This window comes from Hakea prostrata, chromosome 3 (assembly GCF_041222555.1).
Source record: "Hakea prostrata isolate BN-2017 chromosome 3, UWA_Hpros_2, whole genome shotgun sequence".
Classification (NCBI taxonomy): domain Eukaryota; kingdom Viridiplantae; phylum Streptophyta; class Magnoliopsida; order Proteales; family Proteaceae; genus Hakea; species Hakea prostrata.
Window position 1 is genome coordinate 46,776,510 of NC_142602.1, and position 17,197 is coordinate 46,793,706.

The window sequence follows — 17,197 nt, forward strand, 5'->3', positions numbered from 1 at the left end:
AATGGCTTTTTAAACTCGGCGAAATTTCGCCGGGTTCGCCCAATTCGCCCAAGTGCGAACCGGCGAAATTTACCGAAATTTCGCACCTTGCCTATAACTGGCTTTGGAAACTCGATCTTGGCTTAACCTTAATCCCAACCTAACCGCGAAACAATAAAACAATATATATTGTCATAGTTAACTAATTTTAACAAAAATAGCTTTCAAAAAGCCTAGTCAAAGTACAACCACCACATGACCAAGGAGGATTGAGCATTTGATATGGAGAAAATGTAACCGAACCTGGTTCGATCCTCGACCCCGGTCGGGACAAAAGGAATCGACTCGCTTCCGAGCGGGCTGGGTCCAAAAGGTAGCTTGCTGAGGAAGAAAACTAACTTAGTCACAAGCACGCCCTAATCCGCTACGATCGGAATGGACTAATCGTCAAAGAGATGGGTAGTAGCATTTGCGGCTGATGCTTATCACTATTATATGGATAACTACCATATAACGATCGTATTATCAAAGGAGTCATCTACTAGTCCGACCTAGTAGGGATCTATTACTCAACAGATCTATCCGTTAAGATTTGACGGCTATCCAAAAAAGGCTCAAATACATCCAATGAAGGAGATTCGAAGGTACACTCTATATAAAACATCACCTACTCACAAGGTAGAAGGACATATACAATCTGCATCGTATTCTTGTTATTCATTCCTTAGCTCTATACTCAAGCAGAGCCGTTTGTGATTAAGTTCATCAACTGACTTAGCCTTCGGAGGTGGACTCTTGATCCCAACGGTCGGGCCACATTTGACGATCGTTTTTGCAGATCATCCACAGGAGATCTAAGGGCTGAGCAGATTTTGGACGCATCATTTGGCGCTGTCTGTGGGAAACGCTTCAGAAAGCCATGGTTACTAGATCATCGGCAGTGGCGGCGATAGCAGTGGCGGCAGCAACAGCGGCCTCTGCGGCCCGGCGAGATGCGGCATTCAAATTCCCGAGAAAATAATCCAGATATCCCTGAGGGGAGTCGACCTCTTGAAGTACGGGAAGATGGTGGACAAAGAGGTATTAATCCTCCAGATCCACTCCAGTGTCAACTGGATCAACTGAAACTCCAGTTATTGGAGGTGAGTCAGACGTTCTGTACGCTGACCAGACAAGTGGTGGCACCACAAGCACCTGATCATCGTGATGCGGAAAGGTGCGCATTACAAAGGGAGCAAAGATTGATCGATGACCAGAATGTCGGTCAGAATTTCCGGGAAGGCGACCGGAGGCGACAAAGAGAACCTAGGAGAACTGGAGAACTCCCTAGGAGAGATGATCGGTTTGAAGGACCACAAGGAAGCACAACCGATTCAAATATGAGGTTGGGTGCAGGCATACGAACTCACTCACCAACTATTAGGCGTGTAGCTCGGGAGAATGATCGTGTTGTCGGAGATCAGTCAGCACATATTGGTCAAGAATTGGCCAATATCAATCAAAAACTCGGACAATTGGTGAGAGGGAGAATAACCGATGATATCTATTCGGTTATTCGAAAAACTCTGTTTGTTGGGCCCATAGCTGGATATCAGTTTCCTCACAATTTCCATTTGCCGACCTTTTCCACATTCGATGGTTTGGGAGATCCCACTTGCTCACATCAATTATTATCAACGAGACTATGGCTGTTGTGGGTAATTCCGACAAAATCCTTTGCAGGGTTTTCAGTTCATCCTTAACTAGAGCAGCATAGAAATGGTTTTCGAATCTCCCGTCAGGAAGGATAGTGGATTTTTGAAGAGTTGGCGTGCAAATTCATAGGACGATTCCAAAGTGGAATCCAGGATCAAAAAGACCGAGGAGACCTTGTTCACTATCGGACAAGGGAAAAGTGAATCGATTCGAGAATACCTGAAAATATTTAACGGGGTCACAATGGAGAAAGAAGAATCTAGATGAACAAGTGGCTAAAACTTCTTTGTTCACCGGACTCACTAACCGACGAACTTTTGGAGTTATTACTTCAAGACATGCCTACCACTTATGCTTGAACTGGTGCAAAGATGTTAGAAGCGAGCGAGAGGTGATGAAGATCCTAGACGCTTGCCGTGGGGATAATAAAGCCTCTACAAAGGAATAGAAGGCCCCCGAGAACAAGCGAGAGGCCGAAGCAAAATGTTCGTGATCGAGTTGGAAAGCCTCATCAGGCATGGAAGCAAAGATCTCTCGGTAAAAGTGATTATACTCCATTAAATACTCCTTGGGCTGATATTTTAAATATTATCAAGAAACATAATATCTTGAAATGGCCTCCAAAGCTTCCCACCAAACCTGGGGAGCGGGATCGAGAAAGGTATTGCCATTTCCACAAGGATTACGGTCACTATACCAATGATTGCAGACATTTAAAGGTGGATATTGAAAGATTGATATCTCAAGGGCACTTGTCCAATTTCGTCAGAAGAAGACGAGCGGAACCACGAGACACAGGTAACAAGAGGGAATGTTCGGTTAGCCCAGAACAACCGACGGAGGCTCCTAAATCTAAGAAAGGTAAGGAAGTGATCGATGCCACTCGGTCACCATACTAACAATATTTGGAGGTCCCAAACCTGAGTCGCTCCAGAAGCTGAAAGCCAAATCCAAGTTTGTTGGAACCGGAGAAACACAGAAGCGTAAAAGGCCGAATGGTGAGGGTTCGATCACCTTCAGCGAAGAAGATGAAAGAGGCGTCTGTTTACCTCATGATGATGCCATAGTCATCAAGGTAGAAATCGCACGCCGAGAAGTGCATAGGGTGTTAGTTGACACACCGGGTCTGCTGTAGACCTTTTATCTTATGCAGCTTATCAAAAGCTCAAAGTGGATGAAGACTTGATGGAGCCGTCATCCACACACCTATATGGCTTTGCGGGATCGTTCGCAATAGCGGAAGGATATGTACAACTAGATTTGTCGATTGGAAGCTTCCCCAAAGAGGCTACTGTGCGGGTAAACTCCTTGGTGGTTCGAGAACTTCCGGCTTATAACTTCATCCTTGGAAGGCCATCCTTATCAAAGTTAGGTGCTATAGTTTCAACAAAGCACTTGAAAATAAAATTCTCGACAGAAATGGGAGTTGGTCGGGTCTCATCGACCAAAGAATCTCTTGACAATGTTATGTAGCATATTTAAAGGATAAGGAGGGCCCAGAAAGGTAACTTGCATCACCAATAGAAGTACGAGATGATCGGGACGAGGCAGAGATGCAAAGGCCCGAACTAGTAGAGAAGTTGGAACAAATTCAGCTGTATCCCGATGACGAAAAAGGATTACTTATATCGGGTTTGAGTAGCTGGAAGAATTCAAAAAGGAGTTGAAGTCTTTTCTTCAACAAAACAGTGATGTGTTCACATGGTCTATAGATGATTTGTCGAGAATTGATCGACAAGTGCGAGCATAAACTTTGGATAGATCCGAAGGTGAAACTAGTAATTCAAAAGAGGAGAAATTTCTCCATAGAAAAGTATGAAGCGATTCGGGGTGAGGTTGAAAAAATGAAGAACTCTGGTTTCATTGAACCCATAGAATGCCCGATCTGGTTGGCCAACGTGGTAATGGTCAAAAAGGCAAATGGAAAGTGGAGAATGTGTACAGATTACACAAATCTCAACTAGGCTTGCCCAAAAGATTGTTATCCGTTGCCCGGGATTGATCTGTTGATAGATGCAACGACAAGATATGAAACATTGAGTTTCATGGATGCATACTCAAGATACAACCAGATCCTCATGAACAAAGAGGACGAAAAGTTTACGGCTTTCATGATTGATCGTGAGAGTTTTTATTACAAAGTCATGCCGTTTGGCCTGAAAAATGCGGGGCTACTTATTAGAGGGCCGTCAACAAATTTTTAAAGACTTGATCGGGAAGAATGTGGAAGCATATGTTGACAATATGCTTTGGTAAAGAGCACTGCGAGGACAAAGCACATTGAAGATTTAGCGGAGGTATTTTCAGTATTGCGGAAATACCAAATGAAGCTAAATCCGGAAAAGTGCGCCTTCGAAGTTTAGTCGGGAAAGTTCTTGGGCTTTATGGTATCACAAAGAGGTATTGAGGCTAATCCGGCCAAAATACAAGCTTTGATCGATATGGAAGCCCCCAAGACTGTTCGAGATGTGCAATGCTTAACGGGGAGAGTGGCCGCGTTGAACCGTTTCATCTCACAGTCGGGAGAAAAGTGCCTACCTTTTTTCAAAGGACTCAAAGAGTTGAGGGGCAGTAAGGAGGCAAAATGGACTGAAGAGTGTCAGAGGGCTTTCGAAGAGTTGAAGGAACTCACTTGGGACAGTGAAGGAGATTGTCGAACCCACTATTCTGACCGTATGGGAGGTATACGCGAATGGTTCGAGTAATAAGCAAGGAGCAGGGGCTGGAATTCTTTTGAAGAGTCCAGCAAGTTTTATTATTCGATGTGTTAAGATTCGCATTCAAAGCAAGTAACAATGAAGCAGAGTACGAGGCTCTAACAACTGGACTTCGATTGTCAAAAGCATTGGCGATAGCAGAGGTAACTATTTCTAGTGACTCACAACTTATTGTCAATCAAGTACAAGGGGAGTATGGTGTCAAATAACCCCGATTACAAAAATATCAAGAGATTGTGCAAGCATTGCAGAAAGAATTCAGGAATCTGAAAGTATGTCAAATCCTAAGAAAAGAAAATACAATGGCAGATGAGCTATCAAGACTAGCTAATGCCAAGGAAAAGAATTTAGACCCTTCGGTCTATATAGAGGAAGTAACATTCCCAAGTTATCGGGAGAAGGAGATATCCTATATTGAAGCTGAACGGTACTAGATGGATCCGATCGTGGAATATCTGAGGGATGATAAATTGCCAGAAGATCCGAAAGAAGCAAGATTAATCAAGGTGCGATCCACATGATTCATAATGCGAAACGGAAGGCTATCTGAGAAGATCCTATGCTGAACCCCTCTTAAGATGCTTGGGTCCCGAAGGATCGGAATTAGCTCTGGCCGAGGTACATGAAGGAATTTGTGGTGCTCATATGGGCGATCGGGCCCTGGCACACAAAATTTTAAGGCTCGGTTGTATTGGCCTAAGCTTCAACAAGCTGCTATGGAATATGTTCGTTGGTGTAGCAATTGTCAAATCCATGCTACGGTATCTAAAAGCCCGGCTGAAACCTTGACTTTGATTCTAGACCCCATCCCTTTTGCGATGTGGGGAATCAATATCATGGGAAAATTCACCAAGGCATCTGGCGGAAGAGAATATCTTATAGTAATGATTGACTACTTCACCAAATAGGTCGAGGCTAGCGCCCTGGAAACCATCACTGAACGAAAGGTGTAGAAGTTCATGCTCGAATCTATCATTTATCGGTTCGGGATGCCAAAAATAATCATGACCGATCATGGCACTCAGTTCGATAATCTACAATTTGAACAATTTTGCAATACTTATCTAATCAACCATCGTATGTCATCAGTGGCATACCCCCAAAGCAACAGCCAAGTGGAGGTGACAAACCGAACATTACTCGAGGGGATAAAGAAGAGGCTCGAAGCAGATAGAGCCTTATGGGTTGAAGAATTGCACAACGTTCTGTGGGCCTATAGAACTACGGTTCGAACACCCATAGGAGAAACTCCTTTTAAACTGGCTTATGGGTTTGACGCATTGGCACCTGTTGAAGTAATGGCTGGAACACTACGGGAAAGAGAGTTCGAAGAAAAAGTGAATGAACAAGGACTGCTAGATAGCGTTGACTTGTTAGATGAAGTTCGTGCAAAAGCAATAGCATGAAGTCAACATTATCAACGAAGGATAGCATCACATTATAATTCCCGAGTGAAGAATCGTCGATACATAATGTGAGACTTGGTATTAAGGAATACCTTAGCTTCAGATCCACGCCATCAGAGGAAATTGGACCCTTCATGAGAAGGCCCATATATGGTTATTAAACCAGTTGGTTCAGGAGCGTATAAGCTAAAGAACATGACAACAAACAAAGAGCTAGATCGTTCGTGGAATGCTAGGCACTTGAAGAAATATTATCCTTGAGGAGATTATCATTTTCATTCATGATGTTACATTATTCAACTCAATCAATACAATTCTCAGTTTTCAACATACTGTCTTTTGATTGGGGGCAACACACAAAGTAAAGGCATCGGTTTAAAACCCAAGTGAGTTCCTTCTCAAACTTATTGAATTTCACCGGAAATCCTTAAGTAAAGGCATCGGTTTAAAACCCGTGTGGGACCTTCTACAAGGCATCGGTTTAAAACCCGAGTGAGTTCCTTCTCAAACTTATTGAATTTCTACGGAAATCTCTAAGTAAAGGCATTGTTTTGAAACAACTAAGACCTACTGCAACAGAGACTCAAGCGACTGAACAAATTTAAAGATGAAGTTAATTCTTTATTCCTTTAAGCAACCAGAAGGGGCCAACCTTTACATATGAGATAACAAGTGTTGGGGTACAATCTTCGTCGGTCAAGAAGGAAAATCATCATATGCGATCGTGAAGAACTCTAAAACAAGATCGAAGTAGCTTTGTCAGAAGCAACACAGAGTCAAGAAGAACAGAGTCGGGAAAACATATGTTATCATTTGTTTATCTCCCTTGGGGATTGCGAAGCTTTCTGTAAATTCCAACTTACAAAATCCTCCGCAATTCCATACTCTTTATCCAACTTTTCCTGAAGAAGCCTGGCCTTTGATCAAACCTGCATTCAAGGCAAGCTCTTCATAGCTGAATCCTTTAAGAGGAGACAAAGGAGGAGAGTCATCAAGATGATGCATTATATCCGGATCTGGAGGTGGAAAGTCCATCACGTCCTTGGCCCAGGCAGGAAAAGGAAGTCCCAGCTTTGCAAACACTTCAGGATGACAATTGGCGCGGTGGGGAGTCGTGTTGAAATAAGGATTTCTCCTTAGTATCGATTCCTATACCTCGTTCTCATCGTCCCGATATGGTTGCAAGTTATAAGCGTTCAGCATGTCAACAAAAGGCTTACTATGCAAATATTTGAAGATGCAAGCCCTGCGAACATCAGTTGGAAGGGACTCGGACAAAAGGGTAACAGCTTGCCTTTCAGACCCTTTCACCCCTGCTGAAAGCTTTTCAACTTCCCGCTCCAGTTGTGGGATCTTCTCCCTGGCACCATCCAAATTCGAACGAAGACACTCGTTCTCGGAGTTCTTCATTCGGGCAATCTCCCAAGCATTGTTTCCCAGACGGGCAATCTCAACATCTTTGGCTCTGGATTCTTCCCGAAGCTTGGAAAGCTCATCACTCATTCTACTGAGTCTAAAGGCTGTTTCCACTTGATTGTGGAAATTACCAGTAAGACTCCTGCAACAACTTAAGAGTTAGTCAAGAGCAAAAGAAAAATCTTCTGAATGAAAGGTAATGAAGAAAAACTTACATCACCAGGGATTTCATAAACTCCCTATCTGGGACCGTAGAGAAGGCTTTGCTCTCGGCAAACATTTGAACAGAAGTGCACCATTCTAGTGCCTTGTCAAAATTGCCTGTCACCAAGTCAGATCTCTTTAGCAACCAGGAAGGTTGGAACATATCATCGGCCAACTGAGGGCGCTTCCTAGAAGCAGAATCCTCGGCCTCCTCGAAAACCTCCACAATAGAAGGATTGGAGGAGGATGCCAAACAAGCACTAGAGTTAAGTTCGGAGGCCCGAACAACGACTGTAGGGACCACAACTTCCTTAGAAGCCCGAAGGGTCTTCATCATGGAAGAGGACTCCAGCGTAGTGCTAGCCGGGGTTTCAGAAGTGCGAACAGCGACGAGGGGAGCCACATCCTCCTTAGAAGACCGAACGGTCTCTCTAGGCAAAGGAGGCGTGGGAGAAGCATCAGCAGAAGCTGTGGGAATCTGAACTGAAGATTCACTTCGCGTTTAGAAGATTCACCAACGGCAATCGTCTCAGAGGGAACAACCTTCGTTAGAACTGGAGCAATTTTCTTGGAAGATTTCGCCCTAATATTATCCAAGTTAATTCTTGGAGGCACTACAAAGGAAAGGCAAGCATTGTCAGTACGAGAAATCCACCAAAAAATATAGCAGAAAAGTGAAAACCCTAGTGTTGGTGTAACCTAGAGGGGGGGTGATTAGGTTGTACCTCGTGTATTATCCTAAATTCTCGGTTTGATTGCAATTTCAATGTAAGTTGATAATTTAAATGAAATTCAATAAAGGCAAGCAATCACAACACGGGATTTATAGTGGTTCGACTATACAAGTCTACGTCCACTCCTCTCTTGGCCTCAAGAGAGTATTCCACTATTGATTCTCTTTCAATACAATGGGTAGAGATCAAACCCTTACAATAATCTTTGTTACGGGGCAAGAGAACCCTTTACAATCTTTGTTTGGTAAGTAGGGCAAGAGCACCCCTTAACAATCTTTTTTACGGGCAAGAGCACCCAAGCAATCTTTGTTCAAGGGCAAGAGCACCCAATGACCAATTCTAATCTACCAACCTAGACTAGGATTGAAACAGTTAGAAAGGAAGGATGTTACCTTAACAAGAGGTGTGACACTTTACCTCTTGTCTGAGTGTGATGCGATGTGAGTTGTATGCTCAAATGTAAATGTATGCACCACCGACGCCTTCAATCACCTCAAGCTTGGCTTCCACAAGCTTGCTTAATACCTTGGAATGTTCTTCAAGGTTGGGGAGAAGGTGCAAAGCAAAGCACAAGGCTTTCTTGCAATTTGAGAGCTTAGGATCACTTGGGGAGTGGGTGATCAAGTGTGAGTGCTCTAGCTCTCAAATGAAGTGAATTGGGTTTATATAGAGCACCTTTGAGTGCCAAAACCCAATCCCCAACGGATAGAAAACTGACACATTTTTGTCCTATTTTTAGCCCAGACAGTCAACCGTCTGGAAAAGAGCCGTTAAACTAGCCGTTGTAGGCATTTTTTTTAACCTAGACGGAATTCCTTCTCAGATTGGTCAGCCGTCTGGAAAAGAGCTGTTGCAAACTAGCTATTATTGGCTAAGTCAGGGCCAGACGGTCATCCGTCTGGCTTGACTAGCTCAGACGGAATTCCGTTTGCACTGTTTCTAAAAAAATCAGAAACACAAACTAGACGGCCAGCCGTCTGCTCAGACGGCTGACCGTCTGAGCTCTGTTTTTGTTGAATTAAGTTGGGGCTGGGACATGGCTTCGGTTTTTGGACTTTTTGGTCAACCCTAAGCATTGTACACCTTACTAACATGTCCTAGGTCACTCTAATAATATGAATTACATATAATTGATGCATTTGCATGAATGTGTATGCGAGAGTGTCCTAAGCCCTAATTCAGCCTAAGTCTTGATCTTCGACTTGATTTTGTGCAACGGTCTTCATGTCCATCTTGGCATGGTCATCTTGACTTAGACTTCATGTCCATCTTCATATCCATCTTGTTATGATCTTGGCTTTGACTTGAGCATATGGCTTTGACTTGGAGTTGATCCACTTGTTCTCATCTTGAACTAAAACATCATAACTCAATATAGCCATTAGTAATTCATGCTTATTATCATAAAAACCAATAGAGGCTGATGTGGCAAATGCTGACATGACATTTTGCAACACCTAGATTTTTGACGAACAGACGAAGCAAGGAATATCCAACAGAGAACTTCTGTAATGAGTAAACCCCAAATATGAATACTGTGGAGATTACTCAGGGAGAAAAAGAAGTTCATGATAAAACTGAATGACAGAGGAGAAAACTTACTTGTTCAGGTTCTGATCGAAATATTATTTGAGGATAAGAGTACAGAGACAGCAAAGGAAGGCAAAATACTACTTTGCAAATTTAGCAGACAAGAATAACTTGCAGATAGCGAGGATAAAGATGAAGCACCCTTGAGGAACTTAAATAGCCTCAGGGAGTGATGCAATGGTTGAAAGCCCAAGTTAATCAAGGGTTAGGATGGAAGAGACGTTTCGAATTCCGATAAATGCAGGATCAACGGTTAGGGGATAACGGCGCTTCAAATTTGAAACTTAAAGGCTGACCTAAGTTTTCACGTGGAGCAATGTGCACCTGATACGAGGATACTGCTAAATACCAACCGTTGCACCAGTATTAAATAAGACAGTATTCCCAATTCCTTGGGAAGAACAACTTGTACGCGAATATGAGGAAACGTTTGGGCTTCGTCATAAAGAAGGAGCAGTTGGGAGATAAAGTTGTCAAGTGTCATAAAAGGTTCGGAAAGATTCAAATTAACGCTCCGAAACGTATTCCTTTGATTTCCCGAGCGCCATCTTCAATTAAGTTACAAGTTTCTCTACATAATAGCTTGTCTCTTTCCTAAAACATCATTTTTACGAAAGGGAACAAAGAAAATTCTTTGAGCAAGTATTATTAGAGCTTTTTGGCAATCGTTTGAAGAGTTCGAGAAGGAGGCAAATCTCTATTTCATTATCAAAGGTCGTGGGGGACCAACCCTTACAAAAAAAAAGAAAAAAAAAGAAAAAGAAGATAGCTTCCTATTGTTCTTTAACATTTATGGCTGAAGAATCCTTATCTGAGGCAGGCTTTGGGGGTTTTTTGAGAAGAGGCGGCGAATCATCAAGATACTTCTCAATATCTGGATCTGCTGAAATGGGGTCCTCTTCCTCCCAAACCCCATCAGGGAAAGGCAGCTCAAGCTTCTCAAAGATTTCCTTGTGGCAGGCTCGCCGGAAAGGAGTTGTGTCAAAAGAAGGGTCAGTTTTAAGAATAACTTTCTAGACATCATTCTGCCCCTCTCGGTAAGCTTGAAGGTTGAATGAAGGCATCAGATTGCTGAAGGGAACGTTGTTCAGATACTTCCGAATGCAGTCCCTCCGAAGATCTTGTGAAGGATGTTCAGGTTTGCTAGGGACTGCCATCTTCTTCAGACGTTCGTTATCCATGGCTTGAAGCTCGAGGCTCTCACCGCACGCAGTAGCAAGATTTTTCAGCTTCTTGGCTTCGCGTTCGGCAGCAACAGCACGACTGATTGACAAGTCAAGTTCTTTTTTCAAAGAACTCATGGCCTTGTCATTCTCCTCCTTTGACTCTTAAGTTGCTTTCTTCAACCGGTCAACCTCAGAATTGACCTTCGCCAAATTCTCTTCACAGGACTGCAGCAAGGAGCCGCTACGACCAACTCGGCTCAAGGCCTCCATGTGTTGGTAGAAGTTCAACACGGCATTCCTAGGAAAGCAGGAGAATTATCAAAAATCCCAGGAGAGATTACAAAGCAAGTAGTAAAAACTCAAGAAAAATAATACCTCGTGGAAAGACGAACAATAGCGTCGTCTTGCAAGGTTTCAAAGGCCTGTCGATTGGCAGGCATAAGGCCGAGAGAGCTCCACTCGGCAGCCTTCTCATGGTCCTGTGTGACTCGGTCTGTCACCGCCAATGACCATTGAGGGACGAAGATCTCCTCAGAATCTTTATTCTTTTTGGATTTCTTCAGGGCAGAAGCATCGACCGAGTCATGCTTCCTTTTGGTTCGGACAAGAGAGGGGACTTCGACCTCTTCCACCATCGGTTTCTTCCCTCTCCCCAAAGCCTCAACCACCTGTTGCCAGTCAATGCTCGAGGAGACCATTGCTCTGCAATCACAACGGCCTTGGCAGCCTTCACCCGAAGGTTGTCTGGATTAATTCTTGGAGGCACTACAAAGAAGGACGAAAGTCAAAAAGTTGAAAAAGTTCGCAGTACATTCAAGAAAATGAAACGTGGCCGTTAGGAAGCTCACGTTGAGCCAGCCCCAAGTGTTGAAGAATGGAATTGTATTCCATCTCATATCCATGTATCTCTTGATACCATGGAATTGACTTGATCTTCCTGACAGTAGCTCTATCTTCCTTGGATAGTTGAGGGACCCGGTTGCCCTCAGAATATAAAGTGTACAGTTTCCAGGTGGTTGGGAAGTTAAAGTCTGATTGAGGCGCTCGGCAGAAGAAATACCGCTTGCGCCACCCCTTGTGATTGGAAGGGCAGGTTCCCCTGGCAAGAATGTTGCCCGACCAGTCAAGCTCAACTTTGTTGTGCTTGGAAAGAACAACCCAGCCAAGAGGATGGGAAAGAGAAAGAACATGAAAATGTACAAAAAGAGGAAGAGAAGGTGTGATGCCAAGTTCAAAACATAAACCCAAAAAGCCGACGATGAGATGCCAGCTATAGGGAAGAAGCATGCTAGGACATATATCCCAGTGATTTAGAATAGCAGAAAACAAAGTATTGAAGAAAGGAAAGCGAACTCCGCTTTCCAAAGTATCTATATACAGGGAAAATTCGCCAGGAAGGATTGAATTAACCCTCTCATCAGGAGTGGGGGCCCTAAGATGGTACGAGGAAGGAAAGTCGAAGCACTCGATGGCTAAAGGAAGGTTCTCCTCAGTAAAGGAGGAGGCAACAGAACCGGGTCCATCAGTGGACTTGATAGGTTGTTTGGACTGCCCAGAGGATTCGGCAGTCGCCTTTGGAATTCTGGATGGTCTAGACTCAGGAAGCGCAGAAGGAGCCTTACCACTTTCTTCTGCTCTTTTCTGTTGGCTAACTTCTTCGAAGTCACGCCAAATGGCAGTTAAGGTTTTCTGGTTACTATCCAATTGCTCAAGAGGGACTGAGGCAAAGACCTCGTCACCAGAGTCGCCCTTACAGGCACTAAGTTCAGGGGGAATTTCAGAAGAAGCCCTACCACCTTCCATTACTAAAAAAGTCTGGTTGTGGTTTTTAACAAGAAAAAAGAAACCTGGAGACGAAAGTAAAGATTGCAAAGGAGTCAGTAGACTTACTAAATCACTGAAGTAGAATGCTCAAGAGTGAGAAGATCGTTAGAGCACAAAGAAGACGATGAGGTTTCAAAATTCCAGACAAAGAGAATGAAACCTACGAAGACAATGAACCGCTTTTAAGCACTCGCACGAGTGATCGAGGACGTGTACGATTAAGATGGATTCAACATCAACGATTGAGATTTGGAGACGGTTCGAAAGTTGAACTCACGAATCAAAAACAGGCGTTCAGAAACTGTCGTTTCGATTTCGTGAGAAACGATAGTTTCGGCTGCAGAGGACGCATGGCGTCACCCCCACAAAAAGTGAAAATATTCACGATGCTTGAGGAAAAAGCAATACATCCGCATTAAATGTGATACGACATTTAATGGGCTGGGGATTATGCAAAACTATTGTTCGACAGAATACCTAGTTCAAAACCAAGCCCTCAGGATCGCCCGAACGCTTGGTCTGGGGGGCTCGTGATATGGAGAAAATGTAACCGAACCTGGTTCAACCTTGGTTCGATCCTCGACCCCGGCCGGGACGAAAGGAATCGACTCGCTTCCGAGCGGGCCGGGTCCAAAAGGTAGCTTGCTGAGGAAGAAAACTAACTCAGTCACAAGCACGCCCTAATCAGCTACGATCGGAATGGACTAATCGTCAAAGAGACGGGTAGTAGCATTTGCGGCTGATGCTTATCACTATTATATGGATAACTACCATATAACGATCGTATTATCAAAGGAGTCATCTACTAGTCCAACCTAGTAGGGATCTATCACTCAATGGATCTATCCGTTAAGATCTGACGGCTATTCGAAGAAGGCTCAAATACATCCAACGAAGGAGATTTGAAGGTACACTCTATATAAGACATCACCTACTCATAAGGTAGAAGGACATATACAATCTGAATCGTATTCTTGTTATTCATTCCTTAGGTCTGTAATCAAGCAAAGCCGTTTGTGATTAAGTTCATCAACTGACTTAGCCTTTGGAGGTGGACTCCTAATCTCAGCGGTCGGGGCCACATCTGACCGTACGAGGTTTTTGAATAGAACTTCGATAGGCGAGAGGTGTAAGCACCACGAGGTGTGAAGCGTTCGTTTTTGCAGGTCATCCACAGGAGATCTAATGTCACATCCTGCCCTAAATCCACCAAGGGGGTACCCTATCTCGATTACCCGGGGGAGTGAATTACGATCCCACCGATCAAGTTTAGGAATGATCATAGTCACTTAACACAATAATATAATCAAAAGCAAGAACAATTCTTTGTATTCAAATAATTTAATAATAAAAGTCAATAAAGGATCTCAGAAGGATTCACAAATAACATCAAAGTACGGAAATGATTCAAATAGGAAAAACAGTCAAGTGTGAAAAGGAGGGAGGAAACCCATCCTATAATAATAGCGGAAGGTAGATCGACTAAAAGTAAGGGTTACAACCGGTTCCCAAAATAACAGGGAAGAAACAAAACTACAGTCTCAACAATTCAAAGAAAAATGTTAAAAAGGGAATGAGGCGATATGCCATCCCTAACACATAAGTATAAACTGAACTGCTCCAGATAAATCCCAATCTCGGACTACTAGTCTTTATCAACTTGTACACCATGACCAGTGGGGTACGGGTCATCAACTTGGTCTTCAGAGTGTTGACTGTCAAAGTCGACAGTAGTAGTACCTGCAATAGAGTCTAACAAAGATGTTGCAAAAAGGAGTGAGTTCAAAAGAACTCAGCAAGGTAGTTATTCCATAAAACATAAGCCATATGATACAAACCATAACATGATGCAATATGATATGAAACACATGATGCAAGTATGATTCTAACTCTATGAATTCTAGTTGCTAAGGTAGACATGCTTTAAGTCATAGCACCATACTTCTTTGGGTCGTCAGTCACTCCCCCTCAACCCATTCTGTATCTTGGGACTGTCGTGGTAGTTGGGTAAAGTCCTCTCAAACCATGGAAGGGGATTCGGTCACCACTCTCTCACATCACCGTTTGGTATAAGTACTGGCGCATGTCACAGTAAAGCCTAGCTCAATGCAAGTCATCTACTCAGTCGTATCAAGTCGGATCCATATACGTCCATTCCTCGCCCCCGGCGATCCTTTCCGATATCCTTCACACTAGAGTCAGCGAAATCCCAGATTTCGGACTCATCAACCCTATTGGTCATCCACAAATAGTAAACAGGAAGCTCTCACGTCCTCTCACTGATTGGTTACTGATCTTGAGCGCCCGTGAGCCCAAGTCTAGCCATTTGCAACCCTACCAAAGTCAACTTTGGGCCATTTCAGTTGAAGACTTGATGGCTGGAGTGGAATCCTTGAGTATGGATATCAGTGCCCCTGCTATGGAAATTGCACACTAATGAAGATTGGATTAGTTGATGGACTTGGAGTGCTCTCTGTATTGGTTCGAAGGCATTTCTACCTACTAGGTATGTCACTTTAGGTGTGTGCAAAACCCCTTGATGTTTGGACTTGATCTGAGCCTTCAATTCCCTGTTTTGAAGTTGTTGTTCTGATTGGTCGACTAGACCAGTCGACCAATCAATCGACCAATTGATTCTATTTTTGAAATTTGAATCGTGGCTACTCTATTTAAATCTAATCTCGGGAATACTCCACCTCATCTGCCTCCTAAGCCTCTGGAACGAGTTAGAACCCTAATCTAATCGTTTCCCTTGCATCCTTGGTTGATATCTCGCAAGAACTCAAGCAATCCTCATCCTCCTGCATCAAAGGTATGTGTATGATCTCTTTCCTCTCTATTTCTGATTTTTCTTTTCTTAAATCTGTTCTTGATTGAGATCAGGAAGATGATGCTGCATTCTTGCAACCATTTATTCCATGATCTCATCATGTTCCTTGAGATCCATGATCATCATCATGATCTCAACCCTTGCCAATTGAATCCTGGAAACCCTAACCCTTGAAACCCTAACCTTGTGTGGTTATCAGGGGAACCTTTTGGTAAAACCCCCATGTGAGGGAAACCTCATGGGTAATGTGGAGGTTGATCTAAATTCAATATTCTTTAATTCTTCTTGTTGTAATTGGCCTATCATCAATTCCCTCCCTCCTGTGATCTCAACTTTTTCATGGGAACCAAAAAAGGGTGAAACCCTAATTTCTTGGGTAAGATCAAGAACCCCTATTTTGATCATGTTAGAAGACTCTCACTTTATTTTCTTTATTAGAATTGTAACCTATTAATTTTATTTCCTTACCCTTGATCATGTTATATTTTTCCATCATAATCTATGTTTAACCTAATTAGGTTAACTTTCTGATTCCTGAGTTGTGACCTGGAAACTTGATTTGATTAATGATTTGTTGTCCTCTATAGACTTAGATGTTTTCATTAAAGTTTCCCCCTTATTTTGTACCCTTTGGAACCACCAAATTCGGATTCATATTCTAAAAATTCTGATTTTTGTAGGCTACTGTCTCTGTTGGTCGACTCATTGGTCGATCAAAGATAGACCAATCAGTCGACCAATGGGTACAACAACCCCATTCTTTGTCTGTTTTGATTGAATTGTAATCTTTCCTTCCATGTATCTTTCCTAACTCATAGTATACACTTGTTTAAGACTCTTTTCTCAGGTTTAGTCAAGGTCTTACTTGATTCTCTAAGTTCCTTTGCGAATTAGAAGGTAAGGACAGTTATTCCTTAACTGCATAGATTACTTGTTCTCGGTTTCTACTTTGTGAAACTATGAGATTACCTACTATTGTTGTACTTTAATTCTGATCTCCTACTGTGAGAACAGTAGCACTTGTTTATATCATCTTTTTCATTATTCATGTTATATGAATTACTTATTACTACTTAATCTGATTTTGCTTTTACATTCTCTTTTATATGATGAACTACTGGTTGTGTATGTCATGACTAATCTGAGAATGTGTTTGTTTAAGTTTGGTTTGGGATTGGGAGGTGTCCTTTTGACACTTCTGTCCTTGGACATTATCGGAAATAGTATGGGATGTTTCTGAGGTTGCCCATCGACACTTTCCCAAATCATTGGTTGTCATACCTAGGGATGTCTAGCAGTGTTTGGCTAGGTTATACCCCTGTTATATCAGACCCGATTCGGAAGGGTATTGAGACCGAACGACCCGTGGCAGCAATGGGGATTCACGGGCGCTCAAGACCGGTAACCAACCCGTGAGAGGACGGGAATCACATTGTGGGGGCCATGTATTGGAGGGTTGCATATGGCTAGACTTGGGCTCATGGGCGCTCGAGACCGGTGTGTATATCCATGAGGGGACATGAGAGCTTCCCGTTTACCATATGTGGATAACCAATAGGGTTGATGATTCCATATTTGAGAGAGTCGAATACGCTGACTCTAGTGGAAAGGATACCGGAAAGGATCCCGAGAGGGG